The sequence below is a fragment of the Corvus brachyrhynchos genome, unplaced genomic scaffold, assembly GCF_000691975.1.
Source record: "Corvus brachyrhynchos isolate BGI_N302 unplaced genomic scaffold, ASM69197v1 scaffold147, whole genome shotgun sequence".
Lineage (NCBI taxonomy): Eukaryota > Metazoa > Chordata > Aves > Passeriformes > Corvidae > Corvus > Corvus brachyrhynchos.
The window spans coordinates 611637-636236 of NW_008239105.1; the positions used below are offsets into that span (position 1 = coordinate 611637).

At 37.7% G+C, this 24600-nt stretch overlaps 1 long non-coding RNA gene across 1 annotated transcript; it reads left to right on the forward strand.

The window, feature by feature from the left end:
• Positions 1-2507: 2507 nt before the first annotated feature.
• Positions 2508-22918, forward strand: LOC108447961. Its single transcript, XR_001863694.1, has 2 exons — positions 2508-3032; positions 22535-22918. It is a non-coding gene; the product is annotated as an uncharacterized LOC108447961 (long non-coding RNA).
• Positions 22919-24600: the final 1682 nt, after the last annotated feature.

Here is a 24600-nt window from a genome sequence, read left to right on the forward strand (position 1 = left end):
CTTTCCCTTTCCTTCGAGGAAAATTTATTTTTCCCAAACCTGGTGGGGGAGGGGTGGTTATGCCCTCTCTCAGAGGATATATTTCTAAATTTGACCAAGCCGGAACATCAGGGAAAATTAAATTCTGCACATAATATAGCTTCAGAATTTGTACCTATGAATTTTTGCCTGACAGCAAGTTCCTCACAGATCAGAATTGAAATTCTTCATGTTCCTTAAGATGTATTACTGCTCTAGAGCTGCTGCCTGACAACACAGATTGAGACCCCAAATTACTTTATCTTCTTACTCTAATTCTTACTCCTGTAATCAAAGGAAAACAACATTTTACATAGCCTATATGAACAGTCACATTTAAAAAACCAAACTGAATATTAAACATTTGAATGTCAGATGCTCAGAACAAATGTTTGTTTTCAGTCCAAAGATTAAAAAAAATAAAAGGCCATGCCAAATTCAAGTAACTTCAAAAATATTTCATAACATTCCACTAACAGAATGAGGCATTTAATTTTAATTTTATGCATAACCACATGTGTATTGAGCAAGACTGAATCCACCTAAATATATAAAAAGAAAAAAATGTGGCATTAGGGATTTTGAGACAAAATTATGGAGCCCATGTAAATTTTTCTTTCAGTTCTGTATGCATAACATTTCAAGTCTATCTGTATAATTTATAGTATATACCCTGGTTTTAATTTATCTAAACACAAGGTCTGTTTCATAAACATCAAAGATAATGAAAATGCCTTTTAAATTAATCTGTTGGAATCTATATGTTTATTCCACATTAACTTCCTTTATTTGTAAACCTCACACATGAGAAATGACCCCTCCTGTGCTGTCTCTGCTTAATGTCAAAGCTGTAGGGAATAATGCTTATAACACTAGCTGCATTCTCTCACTGATGTCTGGCAATTAACGCTGCATCTGGAATCAGAAAACTTCAAAATGTCTTTCATTACTACCTGTCTGGGTGGCAGGGAGGAAATGAAAAGAAGTTTTTTATTCTTGTCACATCTAGTAGCAGGATTTACTAGAAGCACACCTTGTTCCAGTTACATGGAGTAAGATTATACCAAAGCTGCTGATCTGTTTCCAGAGGAATTGTTACAATTCCTGAGAGAAATAGCCAGGAGTAATAGAATTTTAGTAGAAATGGATCTGTTAACAGCTAGGAAAAAAATTGCTACAGCCAGATAGACCTGTGGTGTCATACTTAAAATTTCAAGCATGGTCGATAAATTAAGACTGAGAGGAGGGAAAACATATTGAAAGAAAGTTCTACTAATTCAAAACTTAACTCCCTGTGATTTGCCCCATCTTGTGCTTTTGCTGATAGTTCCCATCATGTGGCTGTTAGACCAGGGAATGAACCTCTCTTTTAAATCACTTTATGCTCAAGCCCCGGTGTATCTTAGCTAATCCACTCAATGAGGTAGGAGATATTTCATACTTCCCTGCTGCAGCTTGGCAGAAAGCATTTTACCTGCTGGGACCAAATCTGAAGACTTGAGGCATTGAGAAAAGCTAAAAAAGAAAAAAGAGGGTGCTTGGATGTCACTTGGATGAAGCACTTGAGTTATCACTATCCAGATCATCAGGGAAATGTTGAATCTGTTTTCTCTTGTAGTTAATGTCTTTCGGGTTTACACAAGTAGCCCTGGCATTTGAGGTGTTAAAACAATACCTCTAATCCAAAAGACATGTTGCTGTGGTGGTGATAGCATGCGTTTGGTAGGTCAAGAGATTGTCTACTTCTCCAGGTAAATATTTTCAGTTCTAACTAGTGCTCATAAAAAAAAAAAACCCTGAAGATTACATTTTTCTGCATATTAATGTCTAAACACAAATAACATGCCTCAATTATATTGTTTGGTGAAAGGAAAGGGAAGTAACAGTTATCCCTTGTGCTCTTGAAAAATGGACATAGACATTTCCCAAAATACCTCATTTAGCTTCATATAGAACATAGCACACTATGAAGGAAGGTATGGGTTAATCCCAAACCACAGGCGAGTTCACTAGGATGAGTATAGAAATTTCTAGTTTGAAGACAGTGAGTCACTCTGACTGATGTGCCCACAGAGTTGCAAACATGTAAAGCCAGGAGTGTTGCCTCAAACCTTGTGCCAAAATGGATGTGCTGCCACAGTCTGTGCACACGAGATTTGTTATTGACTGAGTTATATCCACAAACATGGAAGACCTGAGTTTCTGATACAGCTGATGATCAATCTTTACATCAAAGAAGTCTAGATAGATAGGTATAGATATAGATTAGATATAGATATAGATGATAGATATAGATGGATATAGACAAGAAAATGGGGCTAATTTTCAAAGAGATGCCTAAATTTTGGTGGAATTCAAGAGGAAATCAGTAATGTATGGTTGATGTACACAAGAGCACTGATGATTCTAGAGCTCAAAGCTACTTTCATCTTTAAAATTGCAGGGATTAATGGTACTTCAAATCAAAATATGAAATAACTTCATTTCCAAGATTCTGGGCTTGGGTGAGGATGTTTGCTTTATTTTGTGTTTGAAATTGTGCTTAGATTTGCCATAACATGATTTTTTTTTTTTTTTAATTGAAATAGTGCAAGTCCCATAGTTAAAAGCAATACAAATGTTAAAATGGAAAAAAATAAAAAAACAGATGACAGATTTCTGGATCCCTGAGCATCCCCAAACACTGTTCTGCTGATAAAATATCCACACCCTACTGAGTGGACATGAGCTCCGTAAACAGATATTCTTAAAGAGAAAAGGAAATGTTGAATAGCTGACTTATTTTGTTGCAGTTCTGCTCTGACTGACAGTTAGGGGCTTAAAGGGTGGTTGCCATGACCAGAACACCCAGCCCGACCTTAAGTGCAGCTAAATCCAATAGAAACTCTCAACTTTACTCTTTTGCCCTAGAGACAGCTACAGGTCAATAGTTACTTTCTGAGTTATTTGCGGCTAATCAGAAAAGCATGTGCAGATGTTGAAAGATTGAATTTATATCTCTGGGAGTGATTCAGGTACTTTTAAAAATATATTCCTTTTTAAAAATTATTATTATTATTTAAAATGGCACTAAGACTTTGGCAAATCTTTCTGACTTCTGAATGAAATTTAAGTGTTTGTTGACTTTCTGTGGTCTAAACAGAAGCATCTTGAGGCAAAAGGAACAAACCAGGATATTTATTATTTAGCCAATCAATACTGCTGTACTTTTCTACAACTTTGTTGTAATAAAATGTGTTGCCTTATAAATATAACAGACATTGCCTTGCTCGTTTGCCAAAGCTAGGATGTACTTCAGTTTGAAAATAGATTCCTTTACTTTCTTATAGAAATGCCTGCTTTTAGAGAAGGCAAATCAAGTTACAAACATGTTCAGTCTAAATAATTCAGAAATTATCGTAGGCAGCCCTTAACCATACTCCAGGAGGAAATACCTTCTGTATATTGAAATGCCATTTCTCTCTGACCCTTACAGCAGAATTCAGTCATGCCTTTTTTTTGTTTAACTAAGGGAGTCCTAAGTGGTTGCAGTAGTACAGGGTGTATTCATTCTGCCACAAAAAGTCACTGAGGAGTGCATTTAGCCAGCTTGAAGTCTTGGGGAGGGTGAGGGGCAGAAAAAGCCCAAGCTGTGCTTTGAACAGAAATGCTGAAAACTTTGTCAGCGTTTTAAAATTAAGTTTCAACTATTCATATGTTAAGACTTTAGGGAGATGAATTAGGACAGCTGAGAAACTGATTACAGCCTCATGTTGCATTTTTTCACTTTGCTGTTCATGTAGCCAAGTTGACACAGCCCCTACTGAAATACTTCTATCTCATGATACATGTATCAAAACCGAATAGATAGGATGGTTGATTTTGTGCCTTTCTTGTTCTGCCACATGCTTTTACTTTGAACCACATGTCATTAATAGAGCTAATGGGATTTTGGCATGAAGCCAAAGGGGTGAGAGAGGAGAGGGGGGTGGGGGGAGATGGATGGGAGCGAGATGAACTACTGAGAGAAGCACTGCTGCCTTTCTTTACACTAAAGCAATGTCAGGTTTATTAGGCTTCCCTTTAGTCCTTCCTGACAGGACTGGAGGCACTTCTCTATACTTGTATGTCTCATGCATTCATGAGCCTCTTTGACACTATTGCATCTTTTGTTAGAGCTGAAAATGCAGATCATTGCTCTACCCTTCCTTCAGCTGCCATATGGCATTGTGGAAAGGAGCCCACAAAGGAAGGAGAGGGAAATGAAAAAAAAAAAGGGAGGAGGGGGAAGAAGAAATGAAACTACCAGCAGATGAAATTGATTTATTTTCACCATTAGGGAGTAGGGGGATGGAAGCCTTTTGGAATATGAAACCTTCTCCCAGAGCAGGCAGGCAGGCTGCCTGCATGACAGCCCGGGTAGATGTTAAAAAATAACATGGCTTGAAAATAGAAGCACCATTGTTTTGCTTAACTACTGTAACAAATTTATATGAAATAGAATGCATAATCTAAACTGCCAAAGTTGCAGACTTCTATTTTTCCCCCCGCCTGAAAGAGGTAAAATCCATGTAAACCCAAATGCTCCATAGGTGTAACAGTCTGGCATCACTGTGTATTTTTCTAAAAACTCTCAAAATATCTTTGGTGTACTCTGCATCTTGCAGTGCTAAACCCTTCCTAAAGTAGCAATTAGAGCACTTTATATAATTGCTTTAAAAACAAACCAAAAATGTATTGGAGAGAAAGAAGCTTCGTATTTCAATTCTTTGGTTAGTTTTCTGTGGGGTCCTTGCTTTATGAAACACTAAATAAAATGTTTGAAAGAAAAACAGTACTGCATATGCTGTGTATTAGCTGAACTTGATACTCTTGCTTACTCCACCAGGTTTATATTCCCTTCTTATATAAAAGCACAACTCAGACTGGATACAAGCAAATTGTGTTTTTATAAATAGGTTTTACAATAATCAAAATTTAAAACATTACTTAGATTAATCTAAACATTTTAAAGAATTTGCTTCCCTTGTTCCCGTTGATCTTTTGATTTTAAAGTGGATATCAGTAAAGAGGTGGCTTTAAAAATTTCCATTGTGTCAGAAAAATTTGTCTATATTTTCTGAAGTTTGCTCAGAAGATTCTGTTCAAGAAGTTATACAGTATTAATTTAAAATTATGGATGTAAGTTTGCTCCTTTGCTTTCAGTAATCTCAAAACCAGATAAGTGACTAAGAATCTTGCTTAATCAAGAATTAGATGCACAGATTCTACAGTTAGTTCACTCATATTTGGAACAGTGTTTTCATTTAGTTGTTTGGAAGGTCCTTTTTGATGCAACAGTTTACCTCTGTACTGAGTTCTGCTCTTCTGGATGTGTGATATGTGCTGCTTCTTGGGTGAATATTTTTTTGTGTGTGTATGAAAATATTCCTGATGAAAATAATACACTATTCAATCTGTTCTGATGCCTTAGGTTTTAACTTTCATATTTTTCAAATCCTGTACTGCCTAGTGTGTAACTCTGAAGTTTCCTATAGCCTGTTAACTTCCGCTCTCTCATGCTAGGTAGACATAAGAAAGCCTCTCCAGGCCTGCTCTCCAAGGACACTCAGACCATCCTAAGCCCAAAATGTAAACCAAAGCCTCTAAAAGGAGGGGCAAGCTTGAGGAAATTACATCATTAACTGAAGCTTTAATTGGAGAATTAACCCTGATATGCAAATTAACCAAACTTATAAAGGTGTGAAGAACTCGTGACCTGTCGTCCATCTTGGGGTCCATCTTAGCAGTAGCCTCTGGCTCCCCAGGGTATACCTTTGAAGGCCTTCCAAATAAATAGCTACCTTTATTCCCTTATTCTTGTCTAGTCTCTGTTTTCATGTGGCCTCTCAAGGCATCAGTTCTGTTTATTAATGTCCAACCACAGACGTTTCAAGGAAACAATGCCTGTGACATGTATTGGCAGTTGTACATGTTGTATTCCTTCATAACTTAGACATTTAAGATTATTTGCAAGAAAGAGGTTCAATTGCTGTCTCTACATAGCTGTGCTGAAAGTGCTAGTTTTTCTAGTCTCTACTTGCAAAATGGAGTTTTTCCATTCCTTCTTTCCTGAATGTATAAGGTCCTCAGCCCTGTCAATGACAGGAAAAAAGACATAGGCAAGCATCTGCCTTGCAGTCATATACTGGAGTCTTTCCAGGTCTCTGTTCCCCTCTTCCATTGAAATGTCTATCCAAGCCCCACTGCACTTCCAGCTTACAGAATTTCTATGGGTGGAAAGCTAATAATGTCAGGATGTAGTGAAGAAGTGGGCATATATTGCATATGAGTGAGCCAATTCCTGGATATGTTGACTGGGGGCCTTGGAGTCTCTGAGCAGGTGCGAGCCTTGTCTTTACATTTTATACCACAATTAGGTGAAGAGGTCTTTTTGGAACACTTCCACTTTAAATTACTAGTGCTTGTTAGTTAACTTATGGATGCCTAAGAAGTGTGATGAGGAGCAGACAGTCTTTTGGTTTTGGCTAAGGCACTGAATCAAGTCACAGAATCACTAAGATTTTATTACCTGGGGTGACACTGATTCTAAGGCCTTCTTACTGAAATAATGTTTACACCGTAGAATTGACCAGAGTGTTGGAGACAGATTTGATTGCTTTGAAGCTTGGAGCTGTGTTATTCGTAACTCACACACACTCTGTCAGCAGCAAAGTACTCATGAATATTTTCTCATATAGATGGATTTTATTGCAAACTTCTACAATATCAGACAGGAACTGGCTTATTCATCACATTTTTATTGAATAATACTTTTTTCATTTGGTAGAACAAGGAACATATTGTGACTATCAGGAATAATCCATACCTTGGTAATTATGCATGGTAAGTATTCATTGGCTTTTGTTACTGATCTGAAAGCATTCATGAGTGAAAGAACAAACTCTATGGTAAATGTTAGTCATAAAAATAATTTACTACTAGTAACATTTACAAGTCTTTCTGCATCATCAATAAGTTCAGAAATTATTTTGTCTATAGTCCTCCTCCATTCAAAGTTTTATTTGATGTTCCTTATGGCTGAGGGAGCAGGACTGAAAGAGGAGACAGCGTGGACAAGGTTGAACATATGCTTATAATATTCTGTATGGGAAGACTGGGCATGGTCCCAGCTTTAAGCAACTGCTTTTGATTTTGTTAAAACTTTCTTTTGTGTCAGTTTTCTTCAGAAACAATGAAGCTGCCAGCTTCATGGATAAAGCACAAAACACTAGGAGGTAAAATTTCGAGCAACCTCCTCCAGACTCGAGAGTTCCCTTCAAAATGCATGACAAGTTTGGTTACACATTTCACTTTTTTCAAAACAGAACATAAAGCTCTTGTCATTGGTTTAATCTTCAGTTTAATATCACAGTAAAAATCCCTCACCCTTTCCTTTACATGCTCTTTTCTTTCAACCCAGTTAAAAAGAAAAGAGCATGAAAACACCAGTCCCACCAGTAATTTTAGAGAAAGAAGGGACTACACAAATCCTACCTGTATCTCTCTGGTACGAAAATATTCATTTGTAGTATACTTAAGTGCTGTCTGCATGGTTAATTCGAAACACCAGTTCTCAAAATGCATCTCAGGATGAAGATATTGTGCCCATCTGAAGACCACACATTGACTAAAATAAAATATCCAGATTTTGGGGGAGAAATTTAAAACTCATAGTCCTTACCTGGAGGAAAATTCTCACAAATTAATTTTATACTAAGCAAAATGATGAGTAGTCAAAACTTTTCTATTGGGAACATACAGTTAACACTTTGGATTGGCAAGCAAACATAACTTGATCACGACTATCTGATTAAAGCACTCCAGACACGAGAAAGGGGGAGAGAGTAAGGATTTTTGAATACCAGACTTTCCTGATGGAATGTTTTTTGCATTAATCACTGGAAGAAACACAAAACCTGAACTGAGGAGAGAGGGGAATGTAAGACCTGTTCTCAGAAAAGTTTCCTAGACGTTCATGCTCCACTTAACTATTTCTCTTATGCAAAGGGATACAACCACAACAGGAGAAATAAAGATCACCTCCTTGCAGCAATTATAGATATTCCTTGGAGGTAGGGGTTTGGGTTCTGCAGGTTGAAGAGAACATTGTGTTCAGGGCTTTTGACCCCCCTGGAATAATTTAGCAAATGAATAAAACAAAAGTGGATGTAAGTGTAGGAACAGGAAAAACACCTCTACTACGATTTCTGATAGTGATATTTTAAAGAAACCAACTCCTGTAATTTTCAAGAGTGGTACAAGACAAAGAATATTGAGGCACTGCCCTTCCAGTGACATGTCAGACCACATAAATTTTCTGTCATCTAGACCTTTTTAGTTCACCTAATCACAGTAACTTTGGTGTTGGTTTTACAATTTTACTGACAGACTATCACAAAAAAAAAAAAAAATTATATTATGTTGCTGATAAACATTTATGCTACTGTCTACAGGAAGACAGATACCATTCCAACTCCTCTTATGTGCCTTTATATCTTATTGAGGTGTCATAACTTTTTATACCCATTTCAGTGAGTTGAAGGACTGAAAGATGTTCTCTTGTAAAACTGGAGCTCTGAGTACAGATGTGCTCTGAATAGGTAAAATGTACAGATTATGTAGAATTATTTAGGCTTAATCAAATCAAATGAAACTAAAGCATTTCAGAAGATGTTAACAAAGCAAGATCTAAGAAAACCTTATAATTTTTGCTTATAAACAATTGGTGTTATGAATGTAAAGGCTTAATTTGAAATCCTATTACACCTGAATGGGATGTAGAAAAATGGATCCAGGAATTATTGTCTGGTTTATTGTAAATCTCTGTCTAGTGTACACAGAAAGGGAGAAAAGTATATGTGCGTGGAGGGGGAATGAGACTAAATGAGTTTTGAATCAATAAGCTTTGGATAGATCCTCCAGTGGGTAAATATAGCATGTATTTAAAAGTAGAATGATTACACCAGCAATGTCCTGGGTAGAGACTCCTGTTTTTATTTATCTTTCAATTTTGACTATTGTACCTCTTTACATAAAGTTTATTTCCTCAATGAGCAACTCTCATCTTCTTTTTTCACTTCTGCTAGTTTGTTTGCTTTTTTACATATTAATATACTAAGCTGCCACAGAAAGTACTTTGGAAGTGGAGATCTAGTGAACCACAGGGTTATTTTTCACTAGATGCTATTTCCTTATGTTTGGCCACTACACTGTTTTTACTGGATGTTAACAGGAAATCTAGTCCTGTATACCTGACAAGGGGACAAAACAGTCTCAATGTCACTTAAGTAACTGGCCCACGACACTTCAAAACTCCCCCATTCTAGCAGAAGTTGTAAGGATTCCATGTTGCAGACTGTTGGAAAGTTCCTAAAATCCTCAGAAAATGTAAAGTTTAAGAGTGTTATGAAAGGCTAGTTCTTAAGAAGCATATCTGTTCAAATGCATTTTACAAGGCAGGTCAAAATGTGTATTCTGCACTTTAAATAATTTCTTCTCCTTGGCTTGAATGAGAAGATAAAACTTTCTTGAGCTTCTCCTTCAGGCCTACAGTGAGAGGACAGGATGTGTCTGGGAAGGTGGCATGTCTGGCCCACCGACAGATGACTAGCCAGTATCAGCAAGCAGGAACATGATTTGACCTTTGCTTCTGATGCAACTGTTACATCAAAAGATTAACCAGGAAGAAAACGACCATTCAAGGCAGGTTTCTGACTTAGCTTCAAATTTATCCCCCTTTTCTCCTTCGCTGGCTGAGGGATTTGTGGTCATAACTGAAACATACTTTAAAAGTCTTGCCGTTTTAATCTTTTGAGAATTCTGACATTGAATAGACCTGGAAAATTTAAATAAAAAGAGGATGAGAATATATCCTGTACCAGCTAAACCTCTGGTAGATACTAGATCACAAAGCAGTAGGAGAAATGGAAAAAAAAAAAAAATTCATATCTTTTATGATCTGTAAATGCCCTAGAGTGGAGAGTGTTGATAAAAGAAATCAGTGTTATAAAAGAAACCAATGCTTGAAAAAATGTAGAGGTTTTTACTATAATAAATGAAAAAGCCACACAACAAAACCAATGAACTTTCCATCTTAAAACTGGCCAAAAGACTTTATCACTCAAATAACAGCCTTTTGTTGCTTATGATCAGTAGGCTCCATGCCCTTTTTTTCCTCTCTCCACTGTGCCATTAACTAGGAAAAGTCACCCTAGTTAGTCAGCCAAAAGGCTGAACCAGTGGACAGCATAAGGAATCTACAAGAGGAATAATGTCCTTACACCATTTATTTGTATACCCCAGTTATGAAATTTTTGCCTTCAGGTTAGTAAGTTGCCACACTAAGTGTGAAATTATTGGTATATCCTTTTCTTTTGCTCATAGAATGTCTCTTTTTGAGATCATGCCATATACCTGTGTTTGCATATTTTCCACATAACTGGTATTGCTAAAAATATTGTCAGTAGTGTTGTAGATTAGAACAGCAAATATACAGTGCAGCCATGTAGATGCTCACAGCTTTGAAAATCAAACCCCCTTGATTAAAATGTGTAGGAAAAAATCATGAAAGTCTATCAAGAACTAGTAGGAAATATATGTCTACCACTCAAATTTAGGAAGTCCATCGTCTTTAAAACCTTTGACATGGGCATCGTATCCTCAGGGAACATTGTTCTATTGTTGATAAGCATCTGCTCCTGACCACTGCCAGAGGCACATGCATGTGCAGATTGAGCTTTGGGTAACTTATAATTTTGAGGAGTTACTTTAAGTATTTGTGGTGGTGTTTTGGTGGTGCTTTATTGTTGGCTGTTATTCTTTTCCTGAGACTTTAATAACCCAGGATACTGGTCACTAACTAAAGTGAAATCATGCACCAGTCCATTCAAAATTTTTCTACCACAGCAAAACATGCAGAAAAAGATGTTTTATGCACGGGGGAGTCACATTCACTGTCAAAAAAGCTTTTCGTTTGAGAGCTTTGTTGAAATACAAAACATCCACCAAGATACTGCAAATGTCAAAAATTATCTTTAAAAAAATTTCATGACAGTTTCCTAGGCCTACATCTGTAGTAGGAATATGTGTGTTTTAAGGAAAGTTATAATTTTGTGTGCATAATTAAAATACATGGATTATTTTAAAAGTTTCAGATTTTTTTTTATTAAGGATATTCAAAATATTAGCTGCATTACCTAAACAAAAGGCCTTATCAACCAATTGTGACAGGATTCCTGAAAATACGAAAGAAATGGAATACATTTAATACATCTTAAGAAAAAAACTTACTAAAAATTATGTTTCTTTTTTTCTTTCTTTCATGAATATCCCTCTGTTTTCAATGTTACTGGTGCAAAATTATTTGCCATTGAATATTAGCCCCTGTATACTGTGTATTTGGTCTCAAGTCCCTTCGTTATGCTGAAACAAAAGCCTTAGATTTAGCTTTGAGCATACATACATCTGTAGAATAAAAATGCTTTTGTACCTGAAAAGAGGAGCAAAATGGGAGATTCAATCACTATAAATTTATGCTTTGTACAACCTAGAGAAAGAAACTACTTCCAAGAATAACACTTTCAAAGCTAGTTTTGCTTTACGTACATACCAATGGTGGAATTATTGTGATCCTGCTGTAATGTCTTGTGAGAAAACATGTGAGATAATGCAACAACCATGAAATTAAAATGGACTACTTCTGTAGGGCAGACCATTATTACATGGTGTCTTATTTCTCAGAGGGTCCATTATCTCTTCATCAGCAGAAAAATCAGGCTCTGCAATGAAGGGCCACAGACTGAGCATTAGAGGAGGCAAAACAGTAGAGGAAAGGCCATGGGAGAATAGAATGTGCCACTGTCACATCTCACCAGCCTTTATTTAGTGAACTGAATTTTGAAATTCAGCAGTTTTAAAAAATTGTGTCATTTATAAGTGCCAACTGCTGAAGAAGATAAGGGAAGAAGGTAACCTGTTTAAAACTCAAAAAAACCCCAGCCACCAAACTTCTATACCTGAAAGTAGTTTATTTTCCAGCACAGCCCTTGAATTTTAATGAAACATTTGGGGAAACTTGTAAATGAAAATGGAAATGTTGCTTTCTGAGAAGCTGGCCTGGCACAACATGTGAATTATTTAGAGACAACTTATATTGTTTCTTCTTTTAAAGAGCTAAGAAAATGTTTGTGGGTTGGTTTGTTTTTTTTTTTCTTGTTGCATTAGTCTTAATTGGTTTTATTTCCTCATCACTTAATTCCAAATTCTTAATTCCAAAATCTCTTCAAAACACAATAGCTGTGCCTCATAGTAATTAAATAACAGTACCTAACATAATAGTATTAATGAATTTTTACCTGCTCAACTGCAACTCAGGAGAGGAAAATTAAACTTCTTGATAATCCTGATTGCATCACAAGATGTGAAAGGGCCTAGATTACAATGTGTCAATTCTAAAATCTTGCCTCAGACATAACCTCAAATACCCAAAATACCTCAAAAGACAAAACATGCAAAACTAAAGAGCTATTAGTCCAAGAAGCAAAGTCTGTAACTGCATCAGTATCTAGATTTTTTTAAAAAATTACTTATTATTTGCTTAAGATTATTGGACTTTAGGCCCAATTCTAAACAACTTCCTCAATGATGTTTTAATAGTTAAGTAGAAAAAGAATCTACATATCTGGGATATTGCCCAATTTTAAAAATTTCTATTGGTTTAAAAACAGACTTTAGCTCTTGTTATTTTCCAGACATTTAAAAGAAATCTAATCCTACAACAACTAGGCTTTCTCTTATTTTTAATTTACATTATTATTAATATTTTGATGAAATATATATATATAGGCACATACACACCATAAATGAATGGAATTTCTCCAAATGTTGAAGGTAACTAAGGATATTATGACCAGGAGGCTGTATTCCAAATGATACTTAACATTTGAAGTATTTTGCAAAAAATTAATATGTTATCAGTAAAATTAAAGGCATCACAGACCTTTATGTACCTTATACTTGCTCCACTGGTAAAAACCATTGGAGAAAGTTTTAAAATATATTTAAATTACAGAATTACAAAATCATTTAAATTGGAAAAAAACCCTGAGGTCTTTGAGTCCACCTTTGACTGATCACCACTTTGTCAACTTGACCCTGGCACTGAGTGCCATACCCAGTCATTTCTTGAACACTTCCAGGGATGGTGACTCCACCATCTCCCCAGGCAATCAATTCCAATGCTTAGCAATTCTTTTCATGAAGAAATTCCTCATGCCGTCCAGGCTGAACCTTTCCTGGTGCAGTTTAAGGATTTGTTCTTTTGTCCTGGAGTCAGCTCCCTCCTGGCCACCACCTCCTTTCCAGAAGTCGTAGAGAGTGATAAGGTCCCCACTGAGCCTCATTTTTCCCAGGCTAAACACCCCTAGCTCCCTCAGCTGCTCCTCATCAGACTTGTGCTCCAGACTGTTCCCCAGCTCCACTGCCCTTCTCTGGATGCACTCCAGACCCTCAATGTCCTCCCAGAACTGGACACAGCAGTTGAGGTGTGCTGAGTACAGGGGGACTCACTGTGTGGGTCCTTCTGGCCACACTGTTCCTGGTCCAGGCCAGGATCCCATTGGCCTTCTTGACCACCTGGGCACACTGCTGGCTCATGTTCAGCTGCTGTTGACCAGCACCCCCAGGTCCTTTTCCACTGGGCAACTTTCCAGCCATTCTTCCCCAGCTGGTAGCACTGCCTAGGGTTATTGTGGCCAAAGTGCAGGACCTGGCACTTGACTTTGTCAAACCTCATGCAGTTGGCCTTGGGCCATCCATCCTTCCTGTCCAGATCCCTCTGCAGAGCCTTTCTGCCTCCCAGCAGATCACTCCCACCAAGCTTGGCGTTGTCCATGTATTTACTTGATCCCCTCAGCTAAATCATCAGTAAAGATCTTATTAAACAGGACTGGCCCCAGCACTGATCTCTGGGGGACACCACCAGTGACTGGCCGCCAACTGGGTGCAGCACTGTTCACCACCACTCTCTGGGGCTGGCTGTCCAGCCAGTTCTTAACTCAGTGAAAAGAACACCTGTCCAAGGCATGGGCTGCCAGCTTTCCCAGGAATATGCTGTGGGATACAGTGTCAAAAGCTTTGCTGAAATCCAGGTAGACACATCTGCAGCCTTCCCCACATCCACCAGGTGGGTCATCCAGTCATAAAGGGAGATCAGGTTGGCCAGGCAGAACCTGCTTTTCCTAAAACTGTGCAGGCTTTGCCTAATCTCATTGTTTTGCTCTATGTGCCAAGTGATTGCACTCAAGATCTATTCCATAACCTTGATGGGCACTGAGGTCAGGCTGGCAGACCTGTTGTCCTCTGGATCCTCCTTCTGGCTCTTCTTGTTGGCCAACCCGCTCATGTGGGACCTCCCCAGTTAGCCAGGACTTCCAGGGATGGAGAACTTCCATGACTGAGCTGTGCTTAAAGGAACGCAGAAGAAACATGAGTAGAGGTAGACTCCACTGACTCCCCCTGTTGGCTTTATTGTGTTACCCACACACAGGGAAATTTGAGACCAAAAGTACACTAGTCACCTCTACTCCCTGTATTGCTTCTGCCAGTTTCATGCAGAAGTCTTAGGTGGTGCTTGGCTCTAATGTTTAGGCAAATAAGGTGAGTTCTCAAAGTAAATCAGCAAGCTTTTTTTGCTCGTGTAACTTCTCACCCTAGATAAAGGACTGTGAAGTATAGCTTTCAAAGCAATAGCACTTGCAGAATCCTCAAGTGGCCTAGTAACTGGAACTCTGGGATGTTCTTCAGTGAGAGATGGAGCTGGAGAAATACTGTATATATCCTCAAGTTTATAGAGTCCCTCAGGTTTCTATAAGCACTGGGTGATATCCTGTCATTTTTGTAGCTATAAAATTATAGCAAGAGTATCTATTTATTTGTTTTTTAGCAACTGAGCATAGAACTGTTGGGTTTAAGTGCTTTTTTTTCCTGCTTATAGAAGAATTATAGCAAGGCAAGACAGAAACATAACGTCCATTCTTCAGAATACATACAATAAGAAAAAATAAAAGTGCACTCATTTGGGATTTTATTAAATAAGGTTTTCTGGTAGAATAACATTGTAATGATGTTTTTAACTGAAGATTTAAAGATTAATGCTTTTTGTTAAATTATGTCCTGATAAGTTTATTTCTCGCACATACTGAAAGATCAGTCTCTCATTTTAGTGAGTAAATTGCCTTATACCACCTGCATACCCCACAGCTTTCTTCTTCATGTTTCCTTTCTATTTTCATATCCATGGGAATGGAATCTGCTCTTCATATTCAGCAAATATGCCTCCTGCTGCTGCCTCTGCTGCCTTAGATTTAGACCTGAGTTACCATGTCTTTTGCAATGATGTTGAACCATCAAGAGTGTTTTTTGCAGTCTGGAGATTCTGGCACAATCCTCCCAAAAATAGGTCATCTCACTGTCTTCTTTCCAACTCATTTCTGACTGGATTTTTGGGTTCACATAGACCCATTTAAATGTACTTATGATAGAATACATCAGGATAACTCTGCTCAACTCAGAGAAGTTTAGATTCATGTAAAGATGATCAGAATAGCAGGAATACATGAGCTAATGCCAAGTTGGGCGAATTTTTTTCCTATGTTTGACAAGGATGCTCTACTTCTATGACATTTCTAACTAATTATTCCTGTTATAATGCAGATAACATTCCTTGTTCTTTTCAGTTTTTATAGGTCAGAGATGTTTATCTCCAGTACCCTGGGACAATGCATGCAGAATAACTGTCTATTTGATTTTTAATGCACTCAGTAGTTACAGTGTCACTAAAACCTACCTACAGAGGATCAGAACAAAGTCTGAGTTTTCAGTGAATCAGAGTTATATTTTTCTAGTGTCAAGGAAGAGAAATGATTGCTCTGTTTTAGATATACTAAAGGAAGATTATAGTTTCAGAACTGCTGTCTCCAGCTGTCTCCCATTTCTAGTCTGTTTTGTTCCTTATCATCTTTACATTCTGAATGTTTTGCTCTCTTGCTTTCAATTTAAACATGGTGCAGACGTCTTACAGCATATTGTTGGATGTGAGGCTTTAAACTGACAAATTTTCTCTTTTCATATCCTCTCCAACCCTTTCATTGGATTTCATGCTTTACCTTTGCAAATATTTGTGAAGATCATAAAGAGATCAGGGAGAGGAATGTTCCAGACAAATGAGACTAGTAAATTTTTTCAGCTTGTGATTTGTTCTTGGTGTAGTCACCATTTATTTCACATAAAGTAAGAAAGTCTGGGCATTATGAAGCTTACACGGAAACCAAGATATATAATATCAGGTGTTGTGAACGAGGCTGAGACTTTTGAAAGGAAAAGTCAACTCGTTTATTTATTAACTGCTGAGAGCGGGAACCCAGGATAAGCCCAGGCTCCGCACAACAAGCCAGAATAAAACAATACACAAAAAAAGACAGCGAGACCCACTGGGTGCTCCCTTGGACCCCAAGCTCTGCAGGAGGACCCCCGCTGGGTGCAGGTAGCTTTTAAAGTCTTTGGTGCCACCGGACTGGTGCATTTCTTAATCCTCGTGCTGATTGGTCCCTTTCCTGTTCGCTGGTTGGTCTATACCTCTGTGCATTCCTAACCAATCATTTTCAAACAAGTCCACTTCATTGGTTGGCTCGTTCTCCAATCACAGTCTAGGGCATCATCCTCATCCCTTGTACCCTACGAAGCAATGCACTAGAAAGTTCCTTCTATTAAACCCATTGGGTCCTTGTTAGATCCCCATCCAGTGGTTACATTCCAGCATTACACCCGTACAGTCTTACAACTTCCCTTCAATTAACATGTCCATCTATTCCACCCTCAACTCCCCTCTTTTATATCTCATTTAAACAGTAATAACCAACACCCTGAAACCAATTCATTTATTACATCAGGAAACTCGGTACTGGTGAAGTTACCAAACAATGAATGTGATGAAAAGTGACCACCGGGTGATAGAGGGCAGGAAATTAAAACCATCGACACACCAATTGGTATCATGTTCAGTATGATGCTGTAAAAGAGGACTGATGTGATAACACAAGAAAATCAGTGCGATCATTACATTTGAATCTAAACCTACCTCTGCCTCTTGAACAAGTTTTTACTAAATGTTTTCTTTCCTGAAATGTTTGAATGACGTATGATTGTTAATCTAATAGTCAACATGTATATTTTCCTTATAAGAGTTACAAACACAGAGATAATGAAATAAAAGGTTATTTTGTCAGAAAATGGAGGTATTGGAAACTGTAGAAAACAGGATATGTAGGCTGGAGTCTCAAGTTTAACACATTCATTTCACACAAGATTTTCTATAACACGGAACCAAAGCAGTCAGAGTGCAGCACTGCAAAATTCCCAGTGGGTAGGGGAATGATCACAAAGCTGGTAAAGGTGACTGTGTCAGAAGCTCTTGTATCTCAGGGATGAAAAGAGATTACAAAAGGAAAAAAACACACTGAGGAGCATGGTACTGCATGGAAGATCCAGGGCTGTACAGCAAGAGATGGCCTCAGAAAACTAAGAGTGTAAGAGTTACAGATTCAAATTCATATTTCAGTTCTTTTTATTATTCTTGTATTAAGGAAGGCAAAATTATCTCTACAAAAAAATGTTGTTGCCTATTTTGGAGGATTTCTTTTAAGCCAAAACTTTTTTAATGTTCAAAGTTGTAGAAAAAATTGTATTTTGTATGTTTAAAAAAAATATAGTTAATCCCAACTGCAAACTGTAAATATATATCTCTTAAAATTAAAAAGGCCACCAAGAGAGGTTATTCAGAATGGAGATACGGGCAAAATTTCTGTATTCTATAGTATATGAGAAAGTGCATAGGCAGAAAATAAGCTGTTACAGAGGGAAATGAACTAAGGTTTAAAAACCTTAGGCATTAAAAAGTGTTCTTGAAGCACTTCTTTACACTAATGATGAATGTGGGGATAAAGTAAAACCTATCCTTAGATCTGCAGTGAAGAAGACATATGACATATCACAGAATTTCAGAAATACATACCATTTTTGCAGTTTAAATAAAGTGACAATTCACCAAGGAGAATGGGAAAAGCAGTTCAGCTGCTGTCTCAATAACTGTAAGAAACTGGCAGCTAAAAAGAGAGAATCTATTTAACAGTTACACCATTAACCAGTAAACCAATCGTGGTTAGTCACCATGCAAAATGCCCTTGACTTATGTAGCCACCTCAAGGCATGTGCTGCCATATATTGACCAACAGTAGGCTTACATGGGGTGGTATTACACTGGGAAATCGAAAAATGGAACCTGCATGGATAGGCTCAGACAGAAATGAGAAAACAATCCAAGGTCTAAAACTAATACCCCATGTCCCTTTGCTTAGAGACAAAGGAATCTTAAAAGGAACCTTGAACCTTAAAAACCCCTCCAAACAGCAATCTACAAAGAAAGCAGAGACAAATCTAAAAAAAACAAAACAAAAAGAGGATGGATTGAAGTTACTTTTTTTGTATTCCTTTATGTTCCATGCACAAACTTCACGGGACTGCTAGTCTTGCAGTTCCTTACTGTACAACAAATTTCCGTAACTATAAAGAACACCTTTGGTGTTTAAAACCAATAATAACAGTACTTCTAAGTTTAAACCTCTTTTAGTTACAAATAGACAGCAGATCATTCCTTCCAAGAAAATACAGTTATGTGGAAAAGTTATCAAAGTCAGGCTGCTATATGCTTATACTGTGTTTGCACGTGTATGCATTAATGTTTTGAAGAATTTTATTATTTTAAGAAGGACCGCCTTTTGAACAGGAACTACATGAGCCTATTTTCTATACTGTTTAATATTTTGTGATGAAAAAAGTACAGTGATTTTTTTTTCTTCTGCTGTGTAAATGGGGCTTTTAGGGGACCATGACTCCAATCAGAGACTATGAATATCTGTGGACAGAAAATTGGACCAGCTGTTGCCCTTGCCTGATACTTTTTACATATTCTTTAAGGTGCTGGTTGGGAGGAGGGGTGGCAGAAAACGGAACACAGAAGACAAGAAACAGAAGTTGTAACTGGAAAAAGACCCAGAATTAGCTACAGCAGCTCTCCACCAGCTGCCGTTACAATGTGCATTGTGTACATTTGCACGGTGTAGAATCTAATTCAGTTTTACAGTCGGAAAAGAATATGAGGCAATCACCAAGCATCCATCACCAAACAGCATGATAAATAAGCTGTTATTTGGATCATGTATTCAACCCAGTCAAGAGATTTGGACTGGAAAAAAAGGCAAACAGAAAAGACAGGACCAAAAAAACCCCTTCCATAAAGTAAAACAGAAAAACAAAGAAGTATCTTCCCTGCTTCTTTTGGCCTTGAACACTGGCAACTATAAAGAAATAATATATGATTATAGTTTATGAGCTTAATCTGAGACCTGAAACTGCACTAATGTGAAGTAAAAGAGAAAAGCAACACTTTTATGAGGGTTCTTTGACAAGTTTCCAGGAAGGTTCTTAATGTTTAGAACAGTGAAGTATTTTCTTATTGGCAATACTTTGAAAATCATCTTGCATTTAAGTAAAGATAGAAAGGGACAGAAATGTCTAAAGAAAATAAGTCTGTATTTCAAAGTAACCTCTGATCATTACATTGATACACTTTGGCCAATTTGATACACCGCTGGCCAATTTTTAGTGATATTTAGCTCTTGAGGGATTCAGGGAGGTTGCTGGTTAAGTGTTTCAAAACTGCTTATAAAATGAACTCCTAAAGGATATAGGGTGCTTAAGCATTTTATATTTGCTTTGTGGTATCCCTTTGTTTGCAGACACTTAAACAAAGCTTTACTAATCCAATCCTATGCATGCATAGAGTGGCCAGACTAACTTTTAAAGGGCTAAACAATCCACTCTTTTAATATACCCTTATGGAATTTTCAAATAATCTGTTTACTCCAAAAGGCTCCAATGCATTTTAATATCTTGCACTTGACAGCCTAGCTGAGGGTTCAGTCCCAAAACTGATTAAATAAAAAATCACTAGATTTGACTTTAGGCACATGACTTACGCATACTTTTAGCAGGTCACAAATTTTAAGTAAGAAACATTAACCTCTTTCACTCTTATTTAAATTAACACATGAAATAGTCATGTGCTCTGAGCTTCTTAAAAAAGCATATGATTAATCACAATTAATCTGTTGCAGAATAATGTCAGAGCCCTGAGGATGCTAATGGGATTTACTGTCCCTGACTAGCCTCACCTGGGATGCTTGGATTATGAGCTGAGGAGCCCCATTTAAGCTCAGCCTATGATCTCTACCCCTGCATCTTAGAGGGTCTCTGGGCTGTTCTATGCCTAGCTTTTCTCCTGTGTGAGTCTCTCAGGCAGAAAATATATCTTGTCTCTGGCTTCATCTCCTTCCCTTCCTGGATGCTGTGAATGGCCTTGCTCCATTCCTTGCTGTCCTGTTCCTGCTGTGTCCTCACAGATGGTTTGTTAGAAGTCACTTACTATCTCTGCAACCAAATATACAAGTTATTTTTGGAGCAGACATGGGGATCTTAGATAATTTCAGAACTTGTAACAGCTTGTTTGTTTTTTCTTTGTTTTGGTGTTGATATAAGGATGAGAAGGCTGGTGGGCAGGGGTGGAAGATGGAGAGATGCTTTAAACTATTCCCAGAGCATGTGGGTTTGCTACCAACTGTCTTCTCTTTCTATATATTTGCAAATACTGGTATTTTTACTTCAGTAGCCAGAACAAAAAAGTCAGAAGCCTTTTTGAAGGGTGGTGGGAAGCTTTCTGACCCAAAATAATTTCTTTATCTTGAAGTGTTCAATAACTGTTTTAGAAAAAGTTCTATTTTTAAAAAATAGTGCAGCTAAAAATTAAAAGGATTACTCTGAGGAAAAAAATACTTTAGCTGTCAAAATATAAATATTCTTGGGTTTGCATGGAAACATTTTTTGAACTGAAATAGTGCACCAATTTGAATTTAACAGAGATTTTCTTCTTCTGAGGCTGCACTCTTCAGCAAACTCTCAATATTTACTGTTGCTTTCAGTGCTTTGTTGGGCATGATTAGAATGCACTCTGTTCACTTTTAAAAGAAGCCACAAAATACTGAGAGTTCTCCATTATTGCGAGTCTGAGACAAAGTAAATATATCAGGTGCTTCAAGGATTGTGTTTTTTTATAAGATGTTTATAAGATCATGCCGATGGTGAATGTGGCTCTGAGGTTTACAATGGAGGTTGTATATCCTTATCCACACTTCACATTAAGTTATTTGGGTATAATATCTCAGGGCTTTGCCTGTATGAACTTATGTCCAGCTACCCCATTGCAGACTCTGAAGCCTTTTATACAGAGGCTTTATATAAAGCTAAAATAATTATTTAAATTCTTATATTAAAAAAGAAGGCACTGAGGTAGTGAATATACAAATCCATCTCTTGGTCTCATACCATTTGGGCCCCAAATCCCAATCCTTTCCTTGTTCTATTGAACCGGGTCTTAAGTACCCCAGCATTTCCTGTCCTACCTGTCCTCTATTATGCCCTTTTTCTCATCCTCATTCCAGCACCTCCCCACACAAACTTTTCCACTTCAGACTTCCTTCTCACCAGCCCTCTTGTGAGCTCATAAATCTCCCCTCACTCTTCAGCACTTCCTTCCCATATTTTTGTCCCGTATTTCCTCCCATGCTAATCAAATCAGTTTACAATTTCCAAGCCTGCTCAAGTTACATGCTTCCCTCTGCTCTTGGGGGCTGTATGCAGATGTTATTCCTTCAGATTTTGCTAGCAACACTTCTTCCCATGGCCTTTGTAGCCAGCCAAATTCTCCGTTTCCAGGATCTCAGAAAGCATAACCATTTTCTCTCCTGGGTTTTCAGAAATCCAGGTGTGTTTCATATACAAAATTCAAGACAGAACTCCGAGGGTAGTGATGGGTAAAATTTTAGTCAGAAGTGGATCTACAAAACTTTAAAGCCAGTGAATCTTTTAATTATTTATTGTATAAAATTTGCGAATGAGTTGGGGTTTATGTTTTAACAATAATTTGGAAACAAGATAAAACAAGTTTGTTAATAAATTACTTTTAATTAAAACCCCATTTTTTTTGCCATTCTAATGAATATTGCTGCTGTCAAACCTGTTCAATAGAATAGATTCATTAAATAAAAAAATAAGCTTTATGGAAATGTGAAAGCCCCATCCTGGTCTGTCACATTACTAACTCTTCCAATAGTAAGAACTACATTGAGAAATACTACAGAATATTTACTACTAAAGGCTATCTCAGCCATGCTGGTTGAGGCTTTTTCTAGGGCATAACTACTGTAGTACATACTCAGCAAAAAGCTATGAAAAAGCTATTTCCCCAAAATTTCTGCTATGGTGTTTTGAAAAGACTCGGGAAAACTTGAATTTTATGAAATTACATTTTATTTATCTGTATTTCTAGCCTTACAGAAATGAAGCTCACGGTGTATGTGCCCCTTCTGCACTCCCCACACGACAATCCCTATCGACGTGGATATGTACGTGCATCTCGGACCATGGAATCGCAGTCCGCGTATAGGGGAGACACCTGCTGGTGCCCGGCTGGATGGCACCTCACTGCCTGCTACAGGGATTGCTGGAAAGCGAGGAGAAGGAAAGGGAGAACAAATTAGCCTGTAAAATGGGCTTTACCACCTTTTTACCACGAAAAATGGAGGGGTTTTTTTAGTAGGCTGGGTGCTGAGAAAAATTTTGCTTTTTTTTTTTTTTTTTTTTTTTTGGGGGTTCAACCTCTCTGGCACTTGATATAATCAAATCACAAAATTAACTTAATTATATGATGGAAGAAGAAGTAATTAGACTGAAATTAGATGTGCATTCAGTGAAATCCAAGGCACATATATTTTAGAGGCAAGTGCTTGTTGTGGTTTCAGCCCAGGCAGCCACTCACTCACTCCCCACAAGAAGGATCAGGGAGAAAATCCAGAAGGGTAAAAGCAAGAAAACTCATGGGTTGTGATAAAGAGAGTTTAATAGGGAAAGCAAAAGCAATGCACACAAGAAAAGAAAAACAAGTCATTAATTCACTGCTTCCCCTGGGCAGACAGGTATTCAGCCATCTCCAGGAGAGCAAGGCCTCATCATGCCCAACGGTGACATGGGAAGACAAACTCCATCACTCCAAATTTCCCCTGCTTCCTCCTTCCCCCCTCTTTATATACTGAGCATGATGTCACATGGTCTGGAATATCCCTTTGGTCATTTGGGGTCACCTGTCCTGGCTGTGTCTCCTCCCACCATCCCAGGCCCCCTCAGCTTCATCACCAGCATGGCCGACACAAAAAGCAGAAAAGGCCTTGGCTCTGTGTAAGCCCTGCTCAGCAACAGCAAAAACATCTCTGTATTATCAACCCTGTGTTCAGCACAAATCCAAAACACAGCCTCATAGCAGGCCCTGGGAAGGAAATTAACTCTACTCCAGCCAAAACCAGCAAACAGGGTTAGGAAAGAATGTAATGCAGAGATTAACACTTGAGGCATCCTAAACTTGTATGCTAGGAGCAGCTAATAAGAGAATTCAGAAGTGGCAAAACATTTCTTGCTTAAGCTCTGCATGAAGATATGCTAATGAAAAACCTAAGAGTGATTGTACAGTATTCAAATTAAATATTTTTGCCAAAGCAATAATGTCCATCTAGTAATGATTCCAAGTAAATGTGTGAACTACATCAAAATTAAGGGTATTTTTACAGAACATTAGAGGATCAGCTAAAGCAGGTAATTTTTTCAGGCGTCATGCAGACATGACATGTCCAGGGGAACATAGCAAGAGAATTACTGCAGAGACATTCTGTACAAACAAAAAGGAGGTAACTAAACTGTCTTTGGCAAAGAATGATACAGTCACCAAAAATATAAATGGAACCAAACAGTACCTATTTAAAATTCATGGAAAAACATGCTAATCAAGGGCTATTAAACAGTCATCTATGTAACAAAAAAATAAATATTCAGAATCGTTATTTCTCGGCAGTATCAGTAGAACAGGAGAAACTAATAAGATTCATTATCAATTGCTAGACCTGAATGGTGTTCACACAGAAGTTCTACAGCTGATGATATATCCCAAAGAAAGTACTCTTCTTCCTCTATAGCACAAGGTCCTCTTTCATGACCAAGCTGTTTGTCTAGCAGTGTGCATGGTTAAAGGGTGTTTAGGTCAAAGCCTGCCCTCTGTAGACCTCCTGAATATGCCTACATTCAGTTGTTCGTTTCTGCTTTAGCATCTGGCAGCAAGATGCTTATTCTGTTGTCCCCACCATCACATCTGCACTCACTCATTCAGTAAAAGGATCCCTTTGTGGAATAAGCAACAAAAATGAGCACCTCTTATATTAGACTGGACTGAAAGTTTTGGAACAGGCCTTCAATATTCTCTATCTGTTCTTTCATTCAGTCCTAAGAATAAGATTTAGAGGTAAATGAAGCTTCATTTATGAAACTTTGCACATTAGCATTTCTCAAAAT